The 23,906-nt window shown below is 33.4% G+C and overlaps 1 pseudogene; it reads right to left on the minus strand.

Annotated features, from left to right (window-relative positions):
• Positions 1–5,766: 5,766 nt before the first annotated feature.
• LOC120215382 lies at positions 5,767–23,301 on the minus strand (annotated as a pseudogene).
• Between the last annotated feature and the right edge of the window lie 605 nt (positions 23,302–23,906).

Below are 23,906 nucleotides of genomic sequence, written 5' to 3' on the forward strand. Positions count from 1 at the left end.
ATAAAAGAAAAAGAAAAGAAAAGAGAGAAATTTGTGACAGCAGAAATGTTTGGTGAGGAAATAAAAATGACCTTACCCAGGCGGGAAAGGTCAATAAATCATTCTGATTGGACAGTTAAAACTTGATCGGACGGCTAGTATTAATTTGTTAAAAAATTAAATGATGGAAATCATCCTCATCATGCTTCAATAACCAATTAGTATTAGTAATTCTTGATCACCGACTTAATATCAACATTAATTATAGAAAGTGTTTTGGGTGAAAAATATTTTTAAGTTGTAATTAAAATTAATAAAATATATATATCTGAAAATATTTTTTAATATAAATATAAAATTTAAAAAAATTACTAATCTGAGATTGTTACATGGTAACATACGTTCAAAATCTTTTTGATCATTGACAACATACACTTTACGGACACATCATTGAGTCACTTAATGAGTTCTAAAAGTTAAAAATTTGAAATTTAAAATTTAAAATATACTTTTAGAGTTAAATTATAATTTTGTTATTTTAAAATGTTTATTCTATAATTTATAAATTTTTAATTAAAATTCAATTATATAATTCATAAATTATTTATAGATTTGAATATTTTATATCTTATCATATTATCTTTTAGATAAAAATAATTTTAAAATGTCATATTCGAATGACTATTTATTTCTTAAAAACTATTAATATTATTAGATATTGCACGAACTAAGCGGACTCAGTGGTAAATGAATTGTTGTTATTCATTGAGTATTAGTTCGAGCCCCATGAATGTTAAGGGTATGATCATTCAATGTCAAATGATTTTGAATTATCTTTGAACAAATATTGTCTTATATTTATCTCAGATTAATTAAATAATAATAATATTATTATATTATTAAATTTTAAACCATTTTTTTCAAAAGAAAATATTATTAAAACCACTTCTAAAAAATAATACTATGTACAGGTCATAATTAATCTTAACTATTAGCCTCTGAAAAGTTAAATAAGTTTTACTAAAAAAAATAGTTACTTGTATATAAATTTTATACATAGAATATGATTTTTTTAATTAATTTATATATTAAAAATCAAAAGCGAAAAATAATTAATAAATAATCGGTGCATGTAGATGCCACTTAATCGGTTCCTTTATAACAAAGATTTTGTTAACAAAATTAGCAGACGTGGTAAAGCTTGATTCAATGTACATTGAAAATAAACAAATGAAATGTCAATCACAGCATTTAAATACTATTTTATTACCATTAACAGATGATTAATTAATTTTAATAATTTTCGAATTGCCCCTCAACAGAGTAATTAACGAGAATCATTATTCAATTTAAAAAAGGATTAAATCAAAGAGTAGAGAATAAGAGCGCATTAATTTCTCCATTAATTATGTTTTGAGAAACCATAGAATTTCATACAGAGAAGAAAGGAAAGATTTTTATCTTTTTTGTAAAGATTTGTGGACTGACTTTTTCTTTGGCCTCAATTTTCTCCATTTTGTCAGCTCTTTTAAAGACAACTTTGCCCTCAGAAGATCATCGGAAATAGGGTTGAAGATATGGACAATTTGGACTTTTGAATCAACAACGTTCGTTTGAATAAAAGGTATTTGTTTTCAACTTTTTATTATAAATTTTAAATTTTTGTACATAATATTTCAATGAATTGATGGTCGGATTTAATAATATAATTATGTTTATTTTATCATATATTATTTAAAGAATTTAGTTTTTTGAATTTAAAAATAATAGGTTTTTTTAAAGAAATCACTATTTTTATTCAAAATAAAAAATATCCTAAATTACAATAAATATTTATGATCATAATCATAAATTAAGTACATAATTAGGACAATTTCCTATAACTATTGAAACAAAACTAACAACTTAAATCATGTAAGGGCCATACAACAAAAAATTAAAATCTAACCAATAAAACTGGATCAAAGATAGATACAAACATATTTGATTACATCGGTAAGCGAAACACAAAAAGATATCAAGCTATTGAAAGATCGTCGATTAACCGCAAACCAGACTCGAGCGAAGTGCAAAGCTATCCATGAACGCATAACAGATATCCGAATCTAATTCAAGGGTCCAAGCAGAGAAGATCAACAACATAACAGATAAACATCATCTTGATCAGTCGTGACGATGTCTAATCAACCCTTAAAAAAGATAAGTGAAAACAACAGTCGAAAAACATGTTATACAGACAGACTAATTAGGGAAAAAAGAGAAAATAAAAGGATAATAAAAAATACCGACGATCAGCAGCCAATATTAAAATTGATGTCGTCGTCAATAAAAAATTAAACAGCTTACCTGTGAGGGGGAGTTTGGTTCAAGGATTGTGAGATTCTCATAGGATGGCAATCCCACATTCCCATGTTTGGTTGGCCGGGAATCTCATTCCCGGTAATGTTTTATTACCAATAGTGATTTTTTGGGGTATATTACCGGGAATGTCATTACCTCCCTTCCTTTAGGTATTGTAACATTACCGGCATTTTGGACTAAAATGACCTTAAATTTTTATTTTTTTTTCAAAAATATCATTCTTCTATCATTGAATAATAAAAATTCTACGAAGGTTAAATTACAAATTTATCCTTAAATTATTTTAGATTTACAAAAAAAATCTATAATTAAAATTTTATATGAAGTTCAGGGATTAAAAAAAATTTACCCTTTCATTAAACCTTTTATATAATTTTAATTTTGTAAAAATATTTATATAAATATTATGAATTTAATTTTTTAAAGAAAATATATAAATATTTTACAATTTGTAATATTATACAAATATATAATAAGGACAATTTGGTCAAATATACATTCCAATAATCTTTTATTCCTTTAACCAAACACGATAATCTTACATTCCTGCTAAACCAACCAAACACAAAATACAACATTCCCAGTAATCTTATTCCCTGGTAATCTTTTATTCCCACTGGTAATATTACATTTCGTGAACCAAACGCACCTGAGAGTAAACTAAAGATAGTAAACGTTTAAATATTATTGAATCTATATCTTTTGAATATTATAATTATAATTATAATTATTATACTAATCGAATTAAAACTCGACGAACATCATAATTATAATTAGTATACTTATAAAATATTAAATTTATTAGATAGTTTACATATTTAATAATTAATTTTTATAAATAATAATGATATGCCTTCAGATTATTGAAAATTTGTGGGGATGATGTGTGTAGCTGAAGGCCACAATCATATGAAATGAATATATTATATAAAAGGTGTGGATAAAAAGTAGTTGCTATATATGCTCCGAAAATTGCTAAATCTCAACAGTTAATTAATTAATTAATTAATTACCTCAAAATAATAAATAAATAAAAACGAAAAAGGCATATCTAGGAGTGATATCTTACCTGTCTAAAGACAACTTTAAAATAATAATAGTATGTTCATATTATTATTTTCTTTACATGAATATTATCATAAATTCCCTAAGTACACGTGTATTTGATAAAGTACTGAAAGTTTTTAATTTATTGAAAATAAAATTTTCCTATTAAATGTAATTTATATAAAATTTTCAGAAAAAAAAAATGTTGGATAAGTTAAGTAATGATCATTTAATTAAATTTTATAAAATCTTTATTACTTTTTTTTAAAAAAAAAGTATATTTGAAATAAAATATTTTCTAACTAAATGTCGTTAAAAAGGATGAGATATTCAAATTATTAATTGAGCGACATCACGTAAATCCTTCCCTTTCATTAGTAGCTCACTAGTCTAAAGTTGTTTTGTGAACCCAATAATAGTATATTTTAGGGTAAAATACACAAATGTCATATAACTATAGGGTGTTATTTTATTAAATCCTATAACTATTAAAAGCTACAAAACGATCCTCTAACTATATGATGTTACTTTGTTAAGCCCCTTGACCATTAAAAGTTACAAAATGGTAACCCAACTATTCATATGTTCCAAACTCATCCTTTTTCGATAAAAAATTGACGGTCGTCTAAGTTGGACGTTAACATGCTGACTGAGATATGATAGTTGTTTGAGATTTTGGGATCAGATTTAAAAATATCTCAGTCAACATGTTAACGCTCAACTCATATTGCCGTCATTTTTTTAACAGAAAATGACGAGTTTGGAACATAAGAATAGTTAAATGACCATTTTGTAACTTTTAATAGTCGGGGGACTCAACGAAGCGACACCCTATAGTCAAAGGATAATTTTGTAACTTTTAATAGTCAAAGGACTCAATAAAGCAATATCATATAGTTGAGGGACCATTTGTATACTTTATCTTATATTTTTAATAGTATGAGGTGATTACAAGATCTTGTAACATATTTTAACCATAAAACAATATAATAATAAAACTAAAATCGTTAAAATATTGTTTAATAGTATGGGGTGATTATAAGAGTAGTATATGTTTATAATCTTTCTTATTTCTTAACCACTGACAATGTATGCATACTCTAAAAACATAACTGTTTGATCATAAAACCTCGAGAAAAAGTAACATTACCTTTAACAACCGAAGCCACTTAATGGATTCTTAAAATGTTTTTTTTAATTTAAAAATTACAGTTACCAAACAACATAATTATGTTCAATGCTTAATCTTTACTAATATACCTAACAATTTTATAATATAGTATGCAGGTAAAATTCATTACTAAAAAGAAGGTGACATTACTTATCTTTTCAATACATATATTTTCACTATCAAATTAATATAAAGTTTATTACATCAACTCAATTAAAAACAGTATATACAATAAGAAAAAAACATTAAACAAGAAAAATTTGTCCATTTTGAACATTAAAACTATATGTTCTAAAAAATCATCCATAATTGTGTACAAATAACCACAAAAAAAGTATATATTATGTATAATAACCTTAAACTAGTACATTTCGTTCAAATAAGTCCTGTTTTTTACTAAATAAGTACCTAATCTTTGATTTTTTTATATACGCAAGCCCATGATTCAAACTACTGAATTTCATTAGTGATTTTAATAAAATGACATGGGAAATTCTACGGACTTGGACACAAAAATAAGAAAAATAACAATAATACATATTTTAAATTAACACGTGTCAAATTTAGTCATTATAACAACTTAACCTAAATCTCTCTAATTGAACACCTGCTGTAATTCACACCCATGTTTTTTAAATCATAGACTTGATTAAAAAAACTGTATTAATTTTCAATCACAACCGTAAACTAAACACATAATAAAGACATTTCATTATAACTAATAATACAAGAAACCACTAATTTAAAATCACATAATAACCATGAAGGAGAAAGTTAAAACATAATCAAATAAATTCTAACAAAAGATAAATACGAATAAATCTAACCGTATCGACAAACAAACCATAAAAAATCAACCTATTAAAAAACTACTAGCACATTGCGAATCAATATATCCAAATTTAATATGGAGTTCAAATCCGAGAGGATCAACGAAATAACATCATTTTAAAAAACTCTCAGCACAAAAAATTATAAAAACTCTAATGTCAGTTGACCTGAACAACTGAATTTGAGATGTTGCGTTACTTTTAGTGATAAAATGCTAGAGATGAAATTTTGAAATCTAAACTGCAATTTTAACAATTCAAAACTCGGCTTGATTTGATTCCTTAAACAGAGCTTTGAATTTTGTTCATCGGTAAGTAATAATTAATAATTCGGGCTACATTTATCAAGGAAAGGTGGGGAAAATACAACAGATGTTAAAAGCATAGTATTATAGTTACACTGCTACAGTACATAATGCTCAAGAATTTACAATGTCTTTCCTACTATAGAAATTGTATAAATTACCAGTCCCTTTTGATTCAATAAACCTTTTCCCTAAAGAGACAAGACACCAGATAGGCGAAAAATTGAAGGCAACCATGGAAAAGGAGAGATAAAGAACCTCAACCAAGTTTACAGCAGAAAACATCAACTGTAAATGGAAAAAAAAATCCTCTTTTCTTGCGACTTCAAAAACCTTTCCTCGTATCTTACTTCCGATGCCTCCGCTTCTGCTCAGGTCTCTGTCTTTTCTCGTCGTCCCATTCCCGATCATACATCCTAAACTTTCATTAAGGAAATAGCATTTTCTTTCTATATGAGATAAATATACCTATGAATTAGCTCACTTTTTAAGGATACGGATCTGTGTCTCGACGAGCCATCTTGCCGGTTGCCTCTTTACCATGAATCCTCATTCCTGGTTCCTCCATGTAACCCCCACGCTGCATCATGGAACCCTTGCGTTCTCTATCTCGTACATCATATGATTGTGACATTCCCATGGAGAGAGATGGGGGTGGAGGGGCGACAGGAGAATATTCCCCAGGCTCTGATTGCAAATGCTCCCTCTTGAGTTTCCGCCTTTTGGCACCAGTTGCATCAACATCATCTTCTTTCACAACATTTGCTTTCTCTCTCTCCTTCTCATCCACCTACATGGAGGCACAAATGTAAGCAAAAACCTTTGCCCAAAACAAAAATACCTATATGACGTCAAAGCCGTGAATTTCACCCAAAGAACATATTAGAAGAGCCATCTAGCTTTTCCCTTTTTTTAGCTCAACCGTTCAGAGCCAAAATTTAGGAAGTCAAGAGACCAAGCATAAAATATAAGACCACTAAAAAATCTAAAGACTTCAGTGTGGGATTACGCAGAAAGAACAGAACACGGGGACATATCAGGGGCTAAACTTGAATAAATGACCAAAAGAAACAAGGACTTTACAGATGTGGGATAACACTACTAGACAACAAAAATAATATAAGAATAAAGATGGAGCAATTCAATACCTTCAATGACAACCCCTCTCTTTCTTCTCGCTTCCTCTCTCGAAAGTCGTCCTCTCTTCTGCGTTTTCCATCATCATGGGAAACCAAGGAATTTTCTTCTGAGCGTCTCCGCTCCTTCTCTTCATGTCTTGGAGAGAGTCTTTGACTGTGTCTTGTACTACCAAACCTTCTGTCAGGATCATCATCCCTTCTACTAGTAGCATTAACAGATTGAGGGACCATATGAGGAGGTAAAGGTGGCGGTGGAGGCAAGCTTTGCACATGAAACCGGTCATCAGCATGAGACTTTTCTATGGATGTATCAACATATCGTACTTTACTTCTTTCGTCTTTGCTACGCTCATCCTTAGCTTTATCACCAAGTCTATCCAAATTTCTATCAGTGCTTCTCTCAACAGAGCGCTCTCTTCCGTGTCTCTCTATTGATCTATCTCTTGATTTCTCAGTCAAAATATCATCTGCACGAGACTTTTCAGAGCGCTCCAATCTATCTCTGTAATCCCTATCATGTCTCTCACTTCCCTTATCTTTTGATCTATCCAAAGGTTTTTCCAAAGTCCTGTAGCCTGTCACTTCATCAATTCCTGACTTGTCAAAATCAGCTGATCGAGGGTCTGTGGGCCTCTCCCTATCAGATAATCGAACTTCACCATCCAGATCTTTTGACTCGATATCCCCTTTACGGCGTTTACTAACTCTATCAGTCTCTTCCACAGGATTGGTTCTCTTTTGCAGCTTATCACTAGACTTTGAAGCAGCAACTGAACCATCATGCTTAGGAGAATGAACAATTGAGAAGATATCCTTGATGCATCTGGGACTTCAGAGCCATCATCTTTCCCTGTAGAAAAACTTAAATCAGCAAGCTTAGAAACTACAAAATCTGTTTTTAATACATCCAAGGACATATATTTCAATAACCATTAGGTGTTTTACCATTAGAAATGATAGCTGAAGAAACATTTGTAGTCCCACCTTGTCTGCCCTCTGTATGAGAGGGAACATCTCTTTCACTGGCAGATATTGCAGAAGTTTTTCCAACAGCTTTCATTGACTTGCCATCATCTTTACCAGGATCTTGCTTCTGCGTCTTTGTCAGAGATCCAGCAGGCGCAGAGCGTTTAGCAGAGGCTTTTAACTGATGATGAACAAAAATGTGAAATGTGAAAAACCAAAAAATATACATATATACAAAGTGCTAAAACTATCCGTAAGGGAACATTAAATACCTCTAATTCAGCAGAGTTCTTTGCAGGAATTTTAGCAGCTTGTTTATCCAATTTATTAGAAGAATCATCTGGCTGTTTCTGATTTTCAAGTGATTTTTCTGTTCCAGCTTGTGAAGTAGGTAAGGGAACAGATAACACAGCATCAGAACCATTGGCTGATGTACTAAGTTTTGTTTTCAGATCAGATTTACCGAGAGAGGCATTTTCTGTTCTTTCTGACCGTCCGTCAGGTTTTGTTCTTGAAATTGGGTCCTTGACCAAATTCACATCCGACTGTTGAGTTCCTAAGGCAACTGCCCTGCCACCAGCGGCATCATTAACATTAACTGATGAACCATTTTGTACAGCAGCTGCATTACCAGGAACAGGTTTTGCAGCCAGTGATAGTGCAGGCTTCAGCTCAAGATATCCCATTCCAAATTCCTCATCAGTAACCCATGATGACTGCAAAGTACAAGAATATCCAACATATGTTCATGCATGTATAAACAGGAAGAATAGACATCATGTTTTAAATGTGACAAAGAATAAGCCTGAAACAAAAATATGTTCCTGGTACTTCTCTGTATCAGTCTCCAAACTGCCTCACATCCATTAAGTGCATCCCAGCAAGCAAGAATGAAAAATGTTAGTTTTAGTTCTTTCTTACAAGGACCAAAATCCTTGAGGTGTTTTTGGCATTGAAATGGGAACAATGGTTAAAACAGAAACACGTTCCTTTTCCTTAGTGTCTTTCCCTCCAGTTTTCTCAGTTACCAAATAGATGCTAATAAGTATTTCGACAATTTGCAAAAAACTCAAATAATAATTTTTAAAAAACAAGAATTTTAAAAGCTGCAACTTCTTTGGATAACAAAATGCCTGATTTACTATCATGCAACTATTATGTATAGGCGGGTGTTCCACTTTAGCTATTAGCTAACTTTTTAACACGTCTAATTTTGCCTTTTCACTTCTAAAATCAATCAACAAAAAGCATAAACCAGAAAACAAACCTCGATACATTTTTTGCCAAACAGTTTAAGCTTTATATACATAAACATAACTCATCTGATCAGAATTTCTCTTTATGTAATGGTGCCGATATCATCTCATGCTTGCACCGGTGCTTCCTAGGCAGAGAAAACAAATAAAGCAATTTACCTTTCTAGCAGCCAAAGCAGCCGCAACACCTGTGGCCAACACCTTGAGATCCTCTCTTTCATCATTTTTAATTTTGGCCACCTGTATCCAAGAGGTTAAATAATGGAATCTATAAATAGATCTAAACAAAAAATCCAATTAGAAACTGACCACATTTCTTACCCGTTTTTCTAGGTTAATCCCACTCTTTCTGGTAACAGGGAAAGCACTAGAAATTTTTGTCAGCATTATTAAAGCATTACGAATCTCCATGTACTCGGTTGATTCCAAGCATTGGATCAATAACCTTGTGATTCTTTGGCTCCATTTCCAATGTACCTTTAATAAAATAACCAAAAAAAGAAAAGAAATCAAAACTCTTACGCAATTAAAGAGAAGAATTCGCCTCAAAACTCAAGATAAGCATAGACAATGAAAAACAGTCGCATCATAGTCAACCTTCAAGAAAACAGTCAATTACTAGTGGTTCGTTCATATGCAGATACGAGAACATTTATTTCATGTTCAATTTATAGAATTAGAGTGCAAGGAAATTTCCACGTGTCCATGCTCAATAAAAGCATCCATCGTAAAACTGGTAAGGTACCAATCCAACAAGCCATCAGTTTTAATAAGGCTAAGTGTCAAAGTCAAACATAACTAAGCAAATGCCTATAAGGAAGTCTAAATCAATTTCAAGCTTCACATATATGATACATTTCCTCAGACAAGATGGTTATGTGGACCACACAGGTTGCGTGCAGCAAATTGAAATAGAGACACCAACTGAGCAAATGTTTCCTCAAAACGAACCTAGTGCACTAAGAAATTCATAAGAACAATTTGGTACATCTGTTTACTTGTACAAGATGTGCAGGCCTCACCACCCTCACTATCAACCAAAAGGATATCTTAGGGAACCAAAATACATAAGGGCTATTATTTAAGACACAACCACCAGAAAAAAAAAGAATTCCACAAACGGTGTCAAGAATCAAGATTATGGCAAGTGTATTTAAATCTTTTTAAAAAATCTAAAAATAAATAAACGTAACACTTGTCATCATCTCAAGGCCGCTTGTGGAATTATTTTTTTCCACTGGTGGCATATCAAATAACAATTCAATACATTATAGCTTACCTTTATGAACTGCCCATATGTAACACGCTGGCTATTTGGATATCTATAATACACAGCAAAGCCCGGCATATTTCCACATTCACGCTCATATATGGACTCTTCACTCTGCAAAGGAAGCAATGGTCAACAAAAAACCATTCAAAACTAAATGTTTTAGTAAACATTAAAATCCCTCTGAAATACCAAAGTACATATCAAAGTAATAAATAGATCAATATCGGATAACATGCAGAAGAATTTAATGGGAATATTGTCCACCTTCCAGTAGTATGCAATCTTTAGTGTTTCATACAGAAACTTCCCTAGTCTTCCCACTTCATACTCAGTGCAACAGCATATCATGGGTTGTAAGGTTTTGCATATCAGAACATCAATGTGATTCACCGTGTTGAAAAAAGGCGTGCCCAGAGAATGGAGAGTATGCACAAACATAGCACAATAGACGGCATCTGGCATACTGAAGGTACACCGAGGAAATATACAACGCTGGAGAAACTCCATGTTAATCTTTAGAGTATCAGGGCAGGAGCTCAGCCACTTGTCCTTTTCACGAGTAAGTCGCCTACGAACAGATGCAACATTTTCCTCATGCTTATGAAGTTCACTAGTTAGACGATCTAAAGCTTCTTGAATTCTTTCCTTGTCTTTTTTCCTTTTGTTAATTGCAGAAATAGAATTATCAGGAAGTTCTTCCAGAGACTTGAGAGCAGCATTCTGCTTAGCAATTTCAGACTCGTAAACGTTTCTAGGGACATAAAGATCATATAGTGTAAGCCCCCAAAAGGTGGCATAGAGGTCAGGAGAGAGACTATTCCATGCTTTTGAAGGCAACATGGTTTTAACAGTGTCAAGAAGTTCAAACCACCTGCAAAATAATGATTATTGAAAGCAAAATCAATGAGTAAAAAGAACTTCAGGAACTGTTGAGCTGTATATTCAACAAAATAAAAATATGACAGGAGGAAGAAGAACGTTATTACATTGTAGACTTCTGAGGAGGACCCAAGTCCAGTATCACTCGGTTAGAATCATCCTTATTTTCAGACTCTGAGAATGCCATAGTAATATCTGCAGTTTCATTGACATCCAAAGGCCAGCAAACATCAGAACTCCCTTGGCACTTGAAGAGCCTCATCACAGGGCGATAGATCAAAAATGCAACCTGTGTCAAGAAAAATAAACTCAAAAATGTTTCCTCACTCTTTCTAACCATGTCAAGATTCCAGACCTCTAAAGCGGTGCAGGAAGAGTGAAGAACACAAATGGATTCAGAGAGAACTAAACATACCTCAGGATCAAGATGGTACATATGCACGAGATCATCAAGTGAGGGAATTAGTTGAGCATAAGCAGTAGCTGGTGTCACTGCACTACAAAGGAATTCTACATACTGAAGAAGAGTCCCATGGCATCTATCAAACTGCTCACTAACCATCTTAATGTAAGGAGCATCCGCATTTATGACAACCCTGCAGATGATAATAGAATGAGGTTAAACAACTGATTCCGAGAGTCACTTTATAATGGATAACTTTCACTGAAATATATTTATACAGTACTGGAATCTAACTACATAATTAGTCACTTTTTAATGAGGCCTACTCATATTTCTATCAAAATAATAATAATTAGTCATCAAGAAACCCCATCTGCAAAAGCATTATAAATATCAGAATAAACAAAAGAAAGAAAGAAACTGCACAAGAAATTCAATAGCATTAACCTTATTATTTTTCTAACAATCATGTTTTGAGATAACCATGTATCATAGATGTGTAAACATCAAGGAAAACAAGAATATGAATAAAAGAACATGCTGGCCAAAGTTTTAATAGCAACATGATACCTTGGGATAGGGTTTTCTGTCCTATAAATTCTTGATAAATAATAATAATAACTAATCCATACTCCCTTACTCTTCTCCCACTCTATAGTCTAACACAGAATGGTGAAGAGGGTAAAGGAAGAAGGAAAACAGAACAAGACTTTCAATTACTATTACCAACATTGGCAACGCAGAAAACAGGGAGTTAGGCCGCCACAAAAGAAAGAGTTCAGGGAAAATAGAACAGAAAGAAATACATTATAGGAGCAACTATAAAAACCTTTGTACAACTTACAAAGAACGATGTTGGGCAATAAGTAATAAAAGTGGAATAGCCAACTTAGGTTCATCTTTTGGTAGCAATGAATCTCTAAGCCTATTAGTGGATTTGACCAGTGCCTGCATAAACAGTTTTTAATCATTAGAAAATAATAAGCTGCAACAGATGTGATAGTTTGTGGACAAAATAACAGAGTACAGCATCTTCTAACACTAATACGTAGAAGATAGTTGCTGATTACATTTCTTCCACAAAAGATGAAAGTTGTATCTATTGATTTCATCTAAATAGTCAACAATCAAACACTCCACCTAATAGACAGTAAGCTAAAACATCAACTTTTGCTGAACAAACTAGCCTAATATCAAACTTTCCGTGATCACCTTATTGTTTCGGGTTACGCCAAATGAAGTGGCTTGATATCGAAGAGTCTCACTTCCAGCCATTGCATCCAACTGGTCCTCAGTCAGATTTTCTGTGAATTGTACATTTGCCATTTGCTGAATAAGCTCCTGTCTCGATAATAAAACTTCAGTTAGCAATTTTAATATTCAGGGTTAATGAAAAAAACCCTTTAAGCTTTTGATCTTTATGTGCTATGTACCTGCAGGAGAACCAGTTCAATTCCTTGGCCCTTTTTTAACTGATTAACCAAATACTGGAAAAGGCCCCTCAGTTCCATCGATGGGTATTTCTTACACCTAGAAAAAGAAAAGAAAAATTAATCATAGATAAATAAATCTCAAAAAAGTAATAATGAAGTATATATCAAATTTAAAAGCATATACACCATATCCAATGTTCAATGAAAAATAAAACAGTACAAAAGGATTTGCATGAAACAACATGAAGAAAATATAGAAGAAGCAAGGATTCCACAACTTTTTAAAAATCTCATGAATTTTGAGGGCAACACTCCAAAATCCAACGAACAGAACAGCTATATCTATAAAGTCTAAGGTTTCAAGACAGCCGGATAATAAGGGACGAGAGAATAAAAACGTGCCAAATATGCATTAAAATCCTTAGAAAATAGGACAAAATTACCATGCAAATTAGAATGCTAACACATTGAGAAAAAAATTGGCAGGCAGAGAAGGTGCAACACCAACTTGATATCCTAATCTTGTTAATAAAAAGAATCCAACTGCCAGGGGATCTGTTGATTGTCGGTCACCGGTTTATCATGATACTCTTTCTCTTCATGTCAGAATTTCAAGCCAAAAATTAATCCTCCCACCTTTAATTCAAGGAAAATGAGGGAAAAACATAAAAACTAAATAACTCAGACCCCAGGTTCATAAATGAAACCATAGCACCCAAACAGACCACCTTAAGAGCAGAATTTCATAAAAATTTAGGCAACTTAGATAACGGGCCGATCATGCTTACAAGATAACATCAATGGATCTATTGAACTACAATAAGAATTTACCACCCTTGAGATAGGATAGCACGAGAGAAAGGAAGGGGAAGAAAGACAGGTGGAATAAAAACGTGCAAGACAGAAGTTGACACATCCAGATACCAAAGCAAATGTTCAATACAGGTCAAGAGAGCAACAGTATAGCAAAGGAATGTTTTAGAGCTCCATTAAGAACTAGCCTAATTATTGTTACTGACCAGCCCTGACAACATTGTGAGCGCAGATGGACAGACCTCAACGATTAAATGTGCCCCTCAAGATTCTGATTGTTACCTCCACATAACTTGAAGTTTACTTCAAAGAGTTGCGAAACTCTTCCATCTCACATGTTAGGTTAAGAACTTCATACATTTCCTTTATGAATGGCAAGAGAAAGCACCCTCGCTAAGCATTGGACTACAAGGACCCAAAAAATCATGATATACCAATGAGCCACCACCAAAAAAACAGTAAGTTCAGCTAGAACCAAAAGTCCAGCCTGCTCCATTGATCAATTATATTTTATAAGCACACCAATGTCCCTCCTGAAAGAAAAACCCTCTTTGCAGCTTAATTGTTGCAGCAAATTCCAATAAAAATCAAATTTAACACAAGTTCCCAGGAAGTCTCCAGCTGCTACTGACAGGATATATCCAACCAATAACTAGAACGGACTACACAGGAGAGAGGTACTAGAACCAATAACCCAAAGAAACAGCTGACTTCTACGGTAAGCCCCAACCTAAGTCTAGGCTCTTCAAAACACCAGGATGTTGCCAGCAGAAAAGATGGAAATTTGAACTTTGTCAGCAGCAGAATTTTAACCAACATATCTGCCAAAACTTAAGCCTTGTCTGCATAAACAAAATAACTCATGATGATCTTTCAAATAATCAGTAATACAGGCTCCAAATTGCTAACCAACAAGTCCTTCGCATTCTAACCCCCAACATCTTCCACTTGCTTAACAGCTTTGCAAAACATCACTGACATATGGATAGAATACAAACCATTATACCAGTATATTTCAGAGACAATCTTTCCTTTAACATTATTCATGGTCCAGTATCACATTTGAATACTCTAAAGAGTGCCTTTCGCATTTTCTTGCATTTCAATTGCATGGCCAAAACTGAAGAAGATTCCTATGGAAAACCACACAGTTTAATAATATCATCTTTCCGCAATTAATGGTCTTCAATGTTAAACCTCAGTTGCATAACTCTATGTGGCTCTGTAAGTAATGTCTGCCTATAACTGGCAAGCCACGATGATGGAACTTATCAGACATCAGAAATAAGGGAATCAAAATCGGTATTGTCCACCAACCCCCAGCTCCAGTCATTTTGCTTTGCCCAGCTCAATCTGCAACCCGGAAACTGAAGTAAAGAATCTCAACATAGATCTACATTCTATACAGATTGTAACCCTTACTTCAGTTATTTTAACAAATTCAGCAACAGATCCAAAAGGAACATGTATACAGTGCAGGCAAGGGAAGAATTGGCACAGTTATAAGCCAGTAATCCCCTTCAAATGAAGACACTAAAAAACAGGAGGATAATACAGCAACACAAATGGCTCAAGCCACGTGAGAAGAGTCTCATTTGCAATTAATTTGGACAATATACCTCTAATGGAAAAACATGAAATGTAATATTTCTTAGCAAAAAGAAAAGTGCATTACAAACTTCAGGCTTTTGCAAAGAGATAACTATACATACAGGTGTCCCCAAAATGATGCCAAAGATTGAAGCCAATCTGACAGATTTAGGCCATCATCCTTCAGTTTATCTCGTCCTCCTTGTGCAAGTCGCTCAATCACAACATATTCCAAAATGTCATACTCAAGCTGCATGAAAAGTAAAGAAAAATTAAAATCAAAATCAAGAAACAATGTAATATAAATAGTGCACAACCACCAAAGAATATCACACTCGAAGTTCAGATCCAGTTTAGTTTGGATTTGTGTACTCGAATATGAAATTATGATTGCAATTTGGGTTTCAAAATTTTGAATAGAGAAATGTTTGTACAACTCTGAATTTAGAAAATTAGGATTTTAAACAAAATTAATTTTCATTTGAATTTCTATGATTTTGATGTAAGCTTAGATTCATATTGTAAATTTATTATAATTAACACAATAATCCAGTTACAGAATTTTATCTAAACTACTAATCTTTGATAAAATTCCTTTCATACATTAATTAAATTGAAAGAAATTGATTATTTATGAATTAAATCAGAATAAAGGGGGGGAGGGCTAGCAGAGTTTCCACCCTATTCCTCTTTCTCTCCCCCCTCCTACAATGTTTCAATCAATTCTATCTCCATTCTTCTCTGTTTTTTCACCACCTTTGAAATACCATATTCCAGTGTGACTTTTTATAGGTTGAACAAGGAATCATAACCAGGAAAAGGGGACAAGATGTAAATGGATGCTCCTTAATGACTACAAAGATGGAGAAAAAAAGGGAATGGGGAAAAATGGAAGAAAAATCATAAGGCCCAATAGATGCAGACCTGTGTCAAATACTTGAATGCATCGACAACTGGAGTAATCATATCCTTGTATGCCTCAATCTGAAAATAGTCCAAAGTGTAATGGACCAATGTAAGATTTTGATAATGCATAAAACTCAAGAATAATCAACGATAAAATCACAGACCTGGTGAACAATGGTTCGCAGTACAGTCATTGGATTAGCGTGAGCAAGTTTTGCAACCATCCGGCCTAACTGCTTCAAATTTTCCTTAGCCAACCGTTTCAAAATTCTCCGAGTGTCCAGCTACAGAAAAGCAGAGGTTCAAAGAAACTCTTTAGGCACCAAACTTCAAGTCTTCAACAAGAAACAAGAACACTATTAGGAAGATATGCTACTTTACCTTAGCAGTTTGTCTTGCAGCCAATATGGTAGGATTTCGCTCATCATCCTTTTCCCACTCTCCATATAACCGATATCGCACCTACGCAGATGAGGTTCATCTAGGAAGATTGTCTAGCATGTCTAATAAATTCTCAAAGGGAAGTATGAAATAGATGGTGGAAAGCCAACCTCATATGGAAGGAGATTCATTACTTCCCAAATCTCTTGCCCAACTGCTGGATTTGCAGGTACCAATTGCAAAGAAGGAAGTAGACACGCCCCTAAAGTTTCCTCTACCCTTGACCTTGCTTCCTTCAAGTGAAGGTGAGAATTTTGATACCCACCGGTAACCATTTCCCCATTTGAGGCTCCATCAGCATTAGCTACAAGCTCAAGGGCAGAAAAATAGTAATTCCTCAAAACTCTACAAACCTGCCAATAAAGGAGGCACATATAATCACCAACACCTTTCCAGAAGGAAACAAAATGGAAGAGAAAGTACACACTGAGCACATTAAAAACATTGTAATACCTTCTGCAACAGTAGAGTATCACGGTAGAGTTGAGGCCCAACAGTAGACAGCATCTGAAAGAGTTCCTTAGGGAGATCAATAAAGGTGTTACTGACTGTTGAACCTCTAGTATCCATGTTATCAACATCAGGTCCCAAGGTAGACACAAAGCTTTGGAGATGTGTCTGGCGAACAGTATCATATGCCGAAGAAATTGATTTTTCAATGAGCCTGAATATGTTTATTATAATTACAAACAAATAGAAAACCAATATGAAAAAAAAAAATATGTAAGCTTCCTGAAGTGCACAAACAATTATACCGAGTATCCGACCAGGTAACAAAATTTCACATCATATATCCAACCACCCTCCACAATAAAGAAAGGACCTAGAATTTACCTAAATAAACCTTTACAGATTCGAACATGTGCCACTGGATTAATCGGTGAAAGGCGATCAAACAGAATATGGGCATGGTACCTGAGAAGTACAACATCTTAAGTGAAAACTTTAAGTATCAAAAGTCACAAAATTCACGCACAGAGGACAAGCTAAAACATCATCGATTTTCCCCACTCTATAGCTTATGCAAGTACTTGAAAGAAAAACAGATAACGACTCTACAGTGGCAAGAATAATAACAGGACCATCCACACAGAAAACATAGTTTCTGCTAAAGAAAACTTTTTAGAGCTACCAATAATAGAACTGTCATAGGATGACCTGGTGATGCACACACCCTGGCTTTAAAATATGGGAGTATCTGACCTAAGATCCTAAGCACACTGCTGGTCATAGAAAAGCAGAATATTTATTTATAAGGACAATTGAGAATCAAAAAAATTTCAGCCGAATGACAGAATGTCACCCAGAGCAAATGTGAAAAAGGTTACGAGGAAAACAAATTGAAAGCCAGTAAAGAAATAATTTAAATCTTACAACAAGAACGAAATAAAGAAGAAGCAAGATTGGAAAATAACTGCAGTTAAAATTTAGAGGGGGAGAGAGAGAAGATAGGAACAGACGAAAACTGAAAAGAATACAATAGCCACCTCAAAAAATGGTGAATCAAGCTTACCAATCATCAACAGAAAGAAAGCCGGTCAGCAAGCCTAAAGTCTGACTATTTTCAAGCTCCGATGATCTTTCAGAGACAGCCTCATTTTCCATATCTAGAGCAGCAAAAAGGTCTATCCTTACATCTTGTTTCTCGTCCTCCATGAGATCTTTACCAATGGCAGCAAGATTTATTTTTCCAATTTTGTTAGCCTGCAGAAAAATAAGGTGTAATCAAACGTAAATTAAAGTGTGAAACTTGTCAACAATATCTGGAGGAAACTTATACAGCTTTCTAACCACAATTTAGTGGTGTTCACCCATCTCTAGAGGAGGCAGGGAAACAAGAGTTAACAATGCCTCCACCGAGGACTTTACAAATGGGGAATAATCGTGATTAAGTGCAGACGGGGAAAAAGGAGGACAATGCAATAAAAATACCTCATCAAGCCGTTTTGCAGAGAAACCATTATAATGCTCAAATGCTTCATCATCCATAGGGAGTAAATGAGAATAGCTGCACACATGCATAAATCAGACCAGCTAGAAAAATTGCAGATAGGAACAGCTGATTAAAATCTCTATATAAGGCATCAATAGGGAAACATAAATTGTTCAAATGTAAACATAAAAAGAAAAGAAAATACATGAAACTAGTCATATCATATGGGATCATATCCAATGATGACACATTAAACGTTGCATGTTAGACTTTTATACATCAATTTGTCACTTCAAGACATGGATAATCATATGAAAAATGATAACTACAACAAGAGTGTCTAGATCCATCGCAAGGAAAACATGTTCCGCTAATATATGCAGCTTTGAAAATGAAATATCAGATTAGTTCATGCATCGTTAGAAACAACTTTGAACAAAGGAATCACCAGATTAGAGGACAGTGAATTTAACATAACTTACATGCTATCAAGATCAATAAAATCTTCCTTCACTAGCAGTGCTGTAAGCCTATAAAGCCCAAATGGGGTAGGAGTATTTACTTCCATTCGCTGATAGTATTGAAACTTAAAACCGAGAATTTGTGAAGCATGAGACTGCAGGAAATCATACATAAATAAGCAACCCAAAGATTCTTAAGATCCAGGATAACATAAATTACTGTTCATATCAACCATAATCGAGTAATTTGTACCTTTGGAAAGATGGGAATCAATTGCAAAAATGCATTATTATCTGGATGAAGTTCATAACAATCCAACACCTAATGAACAAGAAACCATTGTCTTAACAAGTTCATGCAACAGAAATAATGTACAGTGAAATAGGATGAATAATAAAGATTGGAATAAGATAACCGGCAGTGATTAGAAGAAGAAAAAAACTTACAATGTCAAAAACACGGTTAGGATCCAGATCAAAATGCCCAATTAATGACTGCAGAAGTTACACAAATTACACAACGCAGGCCACAACTTAAATTAAAGAAATACTGAATATAAACATGTCAAACCTTGATGATGCCTATTCTAGCTGCTGATGAATTTTGGGTTGAATCTTCGGAACTTCGACAAAAGAGAGTAACCTACAGATGCACAAAAATGTTATTCTCAGGACAAGAACTTTGAAGGTAATGACATGGGTCTCTAGCACTAATCCATACTAGATATCCAAATCCTAGCCTAATAAAAATCTTATGAAGACTACAGAGGAGATCCTCAATTGCCTATCTGATTCTGAACTAATTTGGCTTCTCTTTAATAGCAATTCAAGTTTCTGTACAAGCATTTCTGTTATATACCAATGGCAATCTGCCATGGTTTATATGATATGTTGACTCCAACCACACAGTAATTTCAAAATGCTAGGAAAAATAATCAAATTCTTATGAGTAAGAGGACCACCAAGTAAACTGGTCAAAGAATAAAACATGTCACAAAACAGCTTTACTAATGGGCAGCAACAAATCAATTGATAAGTCACTGAAAAAGTTTCATCCCCACATCTTCAAGAAAATATAATCAAAGGCCATAAATGAGAGAAAATATTCCAAAAACGTCATCAAATAGTCTTCATACCAGCTTAGCATAGCCCTCACTTTCTTCTCGAAGGAGGTTAAATTTTGTTTGCTGATAAAGAAGCCGTGTATTTACCCTGACCTGGAATCAGTACAGAAAAACATCAGATGAGGAATGTCAGAATTACCTCAACCTCGTGACTTTGTCACATATACTGATGCAAGTATCTGATTTAATCACTTAAGCATGCCAACATACATGACTCCAAGGCTTGCTTGTGGGAGCAAGACTTGCAATCCACATAACTAAACAAAGTCTGTATTTCCATATTTATTATGAGTCAATAGTTGAAATTTCAAGTATCAAATCAGAAAATCGAACATGCATCAATGGACATTGTGTCTATAACATTAAATTTGCTTACCTCTTTACCCTTCAAATCTGTAGCCTTTATCCTGATCATCTCAGCCTCCGATAGGAACTCTTCCTGGAATGTAACAAGAAAAATAAGGTATTTTTGCCTTCCTATAAAGTTAACATGTCAATAAAGATCTAACTAATTAGAGAATCTCAGAAGTCTAAAATCAAGAAATAACCATGTGACCAAAAGAACCCAATACCCACAGCCTAACTAGTTTGAGAGAGAGAGAGAAGATTACTTCGCTGCGTTCTTGGAAAAGCCTCAATGGAACCAAGGAAGACTCCACCAGCCACTTTGCCTAGAACAAAGACCATAAACCCAGCAAATACAAATTTCTCTTCATAAACGATCACAAAGATCAGATGAAAAGGAAAACATGTCCAGTTGCAGATCATAAATGGAACAAATATATGAATGTGCGAGAATAAAATACAATTGAAATTCAATAAGATATAATAAAAATTAAAGAAAATTTATTTGGTTCACTTATATGAGATGCATGCAGTTCCTCTACTCATCTCCTAATAGTAAATTAAAAATAAACTGTATTGACCGCCTTAAATTTTCACCTTACAAATCCCAAGTTATTTGAAAGTGCATAAATATAATTTCAATATTTAAACAAGTAATTCTTGCACAAAAAAGGCAACTCACCTACTCTGTTTCCTTCCATGTCAATCACTCAACCATTAGAATTATTATTTTCTTAGTCAATTCTATAAAGGTTATGGACTAATGTTTTATGTCAAGGTTCCCTCTACAATATCAGAATCTTGGTTCAATTAAGTTTCAAAATGTCTCCTAATACAGTGATATATCATCAAAGTCAAAGACCACATGTACTTAAATCCCTAACAACACATTCTTCACTTAATTAAGAAAAAGATGAAAGAACCTCACATGGAACATAAAATAATTGCCATCAGAAGTTTCATGCTTCTCACATCCTCATCAGACGGAATACTCATTAACTAATAAGAATAAGGATTTGGAATAGAGAATTTATGCAAAACATGTTACGAGTTATGACCCTTTCTACAATGCAGGTAAATTTAATTTTTTTAGTTGTATCATGTATGCTTTTTTTAATATATAGATCAAATCAGAACCTTAATAAGTTTCATCAATCACTACAGAAGTTGTGGAAGAACCTATTTATAGCTCACTTGTATAAATTAACAAATTGAATAAATTACAGCATTAAGCATTCATTTAAGATTAAATTTTAGCCCTAAATATTCAATATATCGAGAAGGTCTTTACTAAAAAAGTAAAAGTATAACAAGAAACATTTTTAATGAAATATAAATAGAAGAAATTAGGATTAAGAAACATAACCAAATTGCATACAGATACATATATGCAATTCAGATTATATACTGACCAATTTTATCAAATGAATGTGGTGTTCTCCAGCCATTGTAAGCTGCAAATAAGAAAAGCTCATAAGCTACAATCAAACATGTCATGTACTACATTCAACATACATAAATTGGCCGTTTTTTACAAAACCAAGAAAATGAGGGATAAAGTGAACCGACAAAAACATTGCAGTCCATAAATATGAAGTGAGCCACACAAAAGTAAAAAGATTGCCTGAAAGGGTCCAATTCATAAAACATAGAAGGGTAGATGAGAATAAACCACACTAGAAGAACAAAATCCAGAACTCTAGCTCTCTTCCCCATTCTTCATCCCTCCCTCCAACTCCTATTTCTAACAACAAATGCATTGGTACAATCCAGAACTCTATCATAGTCTCTATGCCCCAGCCCCCATCACCCTGGGGGTGTAAACAATACAGTTGTGGTTGCAAGCTACTTGTGGTTTGGTACACATACACAAAAAATAACTTGAATTTGGCTTGGGTTAGTGTGAATTACAGTATAACTGACCCATTATTCTAAACATGCTTAGAAACAACATCGAATGGATTCAACAATGTACCAAGCTGGATAGAAAGACTACTTGGTTCCATTTTCTAACTAAAACAAAAACAAGTCTCCAGCTTCAATTTCCTTTCCTACTCCTACTAATTAAAAATCCTACTAATTAAAAACGCTTTTCAATATATCTCCAGCAAAAATAATAATACAAAAACTCACGTCTTGAGCCATTTGCACGACAATATCAGCAAAGCACGAGGCCAACTCATCCTCCGTTACTCTATCCGTAAACTCCACCGCGTCCAAGACCGCTTTGCACTTCTGGAACGGCACTTCCCCGCGCACCTGATAATTAAACGGGAACAAAAATTTTCAACTAAAAGAATAAAAAAAGAAGACAGATTGAACAAAATTGAACAACAACAACAAAATAAACATACCATGGTCCAGCAGAGTTCGTAGAGAAAGCGAAGCATGGGAACAGGTGAAGAAAAGGAGAAGTTTGAGTTTGCATCTTTGCACTCGCGAAGGATTCCCTCTGTTACGTATATACACTCTATAGGAGGGAGAGACATTCCTTTTCGTTTCTTGATTTTTTCTTTCTGAGAAAAGGTTCTGCAAACCCTAAGAGATTAAAAGAAAGGGTTGGAGTTCAAGATTGCAGAGAGAAAAAGGAAGGATTGGGAAGTGGCTGGATTGTAATTAAATAAGATTTTCATGTCGGTGTGGGAAAACGGGAAAATAAAACCTACGGGTCTTAGGGTTTCAGAATCGAGATGACGATGATTCTTCAGTGTTTAAACGGTCAGATCACTATCTCGATTTCTTTTTTGGCATAAAGGCTTTTTTTCATGTAATAACTTCAAGTTATTAATTTGATCTTTAATTATATTAATTTTATTCTTGGATCGATATTAATTGTTATAATATTAATTATACCTAATAAATTTAATCCGAATTTGATTATTTAAAGTAATTTATCTGATTGAGATTCGATATAAGTATAAATACGATGATAGTAAAAAAAACAAATTACTTTTTCGCTTTAACTCAATTATTAGGTTAAAATCATTAGATATTCACTTTAATGGGAAAAATTAAATTTTAATTGTTTTCTTTTCTATATCGATCAAACTAAAAATTACATTTTTTGGGGACTTGATAAAAAAAAGTGAACTGAACCAAAATTGACATGAATTTAATTGGATCGATATAGAATCGAAAACAATCCAATTTTTTTAAAATCCACTTAAACTAAATATCTAATCAGTTTTAACCTAATAATTAAATTAAAGTTAACAAATAATTTCTTAACAAATAATTTGATAATAAAACTT

The sequence above is a fragment of the Hibiscus syriacus genome, unplaced genomic scaffold (assembly GCF_006381635.1).
Source record: "Hibiscus syriacus cultivar Baekdansim isolate YM2019G1 unplaced genomic scaffold, ASM638163v2 tig00110114_pilon, whole genome shotgun sequence".
In the NCBI taxonomy this organism is placed as follows: Eukaryota; Viridiplantae; Streptophyta; class Magnoliopsida; order Malvales; family Malvaceae; genus Hibiscus; species Hibiscus syriacus.